The sequence below is a fragment of the Myotis davidii genome, unplaced genomic scaffold (assembly GCF_000327345.1).
Source record: "Myotis davidii unplaced genomic scaffold, ASM32734v1 scaffold226, whole genome shotgun sequence".
In the NCBI taxonomy this organism is placed as follows: Eukaryota; Metazoa; Chordata; class Mammalia; order Chiroptera; family Vespertilionidae; genus Myotis; species Myotis davidii.
The window spans coordinates 2,226,107-2,229,052 of NW_006297224.1; positions in this window are offsets into that span (position 1 = coordinate 2,226,107).

Consider the following 2,946-nt stretch of genomic DNA (forward strand, 5'->3'; position numbering starts at 1 on the left):
TCGCCACCCTCCGCCTATCCCCGCCGACCTGTCATTGCTCTCGAACGGTTCCCCTCGGAGCACACCCCCCTGTTGGTGAACTCGCCTCGCTCGCTTCCCCTGTGTCCGTCACCCTTTTTTAAGGGGCTCTTTGAGTCTCCCAGAGCCCGGGATCGTCTACTTCTGGCGGAGATGGCGCTGAGGTTTCTGGCAAAGAGAAGCTGGGATGCGTGGGGCTGGGAGGAAGGAGAGAGGCAGTGGTCTCCTCTGTCGCACGGGGGAATCCACCGCCCTTGTATTCCGTGGTGGAGTCGGGGAGGAACCATCCTGGGAAGCCTGGAAGGATGATACAACATAGCAGAACCTCCAGGATTAAGTAGTATCCCTCATGCCTGGGGTCAGAATGCAGAGCAAAGCAGGGCTGGGCGTGGGCTAGGCGCAGAGCGGGCCTCTGAAATTGGAAACAAGGCTGGCCGGTGAAGAGAGAGAGAGAGAATGAGAACAGGGCCAGAGCTTGCAAGTAGTGAAGGCAATAAAGTCATTTGCATAATGAGCCCGTAGGTGAAGTTCCCCAGCAGCCTAAAGACCATTAAATCAGAATTCATTTGGGGCTTCGGAACTGTTCCTTGCTTCATTCAGGTTTGCTCAGTTCTGAAAGTTATGTGTATGTGTTTTCTTGCTTATGGGGGAAATTGTGGTTTCCTTGATAAGAAAAAGAATAAAACACCTTATTTTGTTTTGGTTATATTAAAATCATCCCTGCTTCAATGTAGTATTCATAGACCCATCAAAATAAGAAGGAAATTTCTGAAAAAAATGACTGGAAATGGGATTACAGATGCACAGCTATTCTTTCTGCAGGCATGGATCCTCCTGTAAACAGTCGATTCAAATTCATTCAAAGAAGTATTGTTTGTTTTGAGACTTTCTGTTGACATTTAAAACAATTAAGACCTTTTGCTAAAATATCAAAGAATAACAAATATCTCCCCAATGTGTGAGGTTTAGATGTAACTCCAATGTGTATGTTAAGATTATCTAGTTTCAAACAATTAATGTAAAGCTTGCAATTCAAAGGATAGCAGTAAACGTGTCAGCAATGAAATAACTACTTATGTGCAAACACATCGATTACATTCCCTGTTTTAAATCACAAAGTGTGGATTCTAAATGTAAATGTAAAATTGTCATCAAGTGACGGATGCAAAAAATAATTGTTTATACATTCTGGCTTGATGATTTTACCAGTTAATGTTGAAGAGCCCATTCAACCATTCTGTGGCTGTTTTGCCTTACTTTTCTTCCCAATGCTATAATATATATACAGCATGTCCCCCCAAAATGGATACACGCTTGGAGATTGTAAAGTCAGTGTTTTTTTAACATATGGTTCATTTTCAAAATTTAAAAGGATCTACAGAAGTGAGTGTGTATGCATCTTTGGTATATTATAAATGGAGCTTTTCATCATAAGTACACCAATCCATAATTCCAAAAGCTTGGTCTATATACTATTATAGAACTACAGGGCAAATGTGGTTAATTAACACAAAATAGAAAAGTTAATTTTACATTTGTTTTGATAGTCCTCTTGATGTGAAGTTCTGAATGCGAAATTTTATTTAAAGAAAAAAGTTTTATTGGCGAATCCTGGTTTTTAAGGTGGACACACTGCCACTGTTTATCTTATGCTTTCTTACAGACTGTATGTTATTGGCTTAAAAGCCATTAGCAAATGTTGGGTTCAACATTTTGTCATAAATATGATTTTTATGGTTAATTATTTGAGATAATACTCTGTTTTGATGATCACTATGAAATAGCAGTTCCTGTTGAATATGTATATAGATGCTTGGTGAGTACAGAGTACATGTATAATGCATGGAGAACATAACCTAACAATTTTTCATATTTATAAAAATTACATAAGACAGTTTACAAAACCATGACTTCACTCTAAATTTTGCTAGAACTTCATCTTAGTGCTCTGAGATTGACTTATTCTTTAATGCAGGAAAGGGGTTATCTTTGAGGAAATTTCTGTGCTCCTTAAGCTTTATTTCCTTGTTCCAAATGCAGTTAGAGGTATTTGCTTACATAGAGAAAGAAGAGGTATTTGGATCATTATTACCATGGTGTGCCATGGCATTTGTTTATAGTTACCTTCATTAGTGTGAGCTGGTTTTTGTTGTGTAACAAATTGCTATTTACAAATAAAGCTCTGCTTGTGGTTGTTTGTAGTAGTATGATTTTCTTGACTTGTACTTCCAGAATGCAACTTTAGAAAAATAGGTTGAATTTAAGTTTCAGCTGTGTTTTTTCAGGTTTGCAGCACCTTTTCGAGTGTGTTCAGAGACCCTTCCTTATCTGTGTTCTAAACCTTAGGAATGAAAGGAAATGGATGCAGCATTAGAGATGAAAAGCATTCATTTAGATTACCTTGGAAAAGTTACTTCATTTAGCAAAACTAGATGTTTCATTTAGATTGTTCTTGGATTAAAATAAGAACAGGAAAGTATAAAAATTCAGAGAAAACATCTTGGTAATGACATTTTTGGAAATTAGAATAACGTGATCCATTTTTTACATTTTTAAAAAAGAAACATCCTATATAATAAAAGGCTAATATGCAAATCGACTGAACAGCAGAATGACCGGTTGCTATGACCTGCACTGACCACCAGGGGGTAGATGCTCAACACAGGAGCTGTCTCCTGGTGGTCAGTGCACTCACAGGGGGAGCACCTGCTCAGCCAGAAGCCGGGCTCATCGCTGGTGAGTGCAGCGGCGGTGTGGGAGCGCTAAGGATGTCCAACTGACCCTGAGGGCTCCTAGTCCGGACTGCGAGAGGGCGCAGGCTAGGCTGAGGGACCACCCTGAGAGCACAAATTTTGTGCGCTGGGCCTCTAGTTGCATAGTATAAGGTGAAAGATAGAGGGCATTAAATAGAAGAATAACTACTCTTTC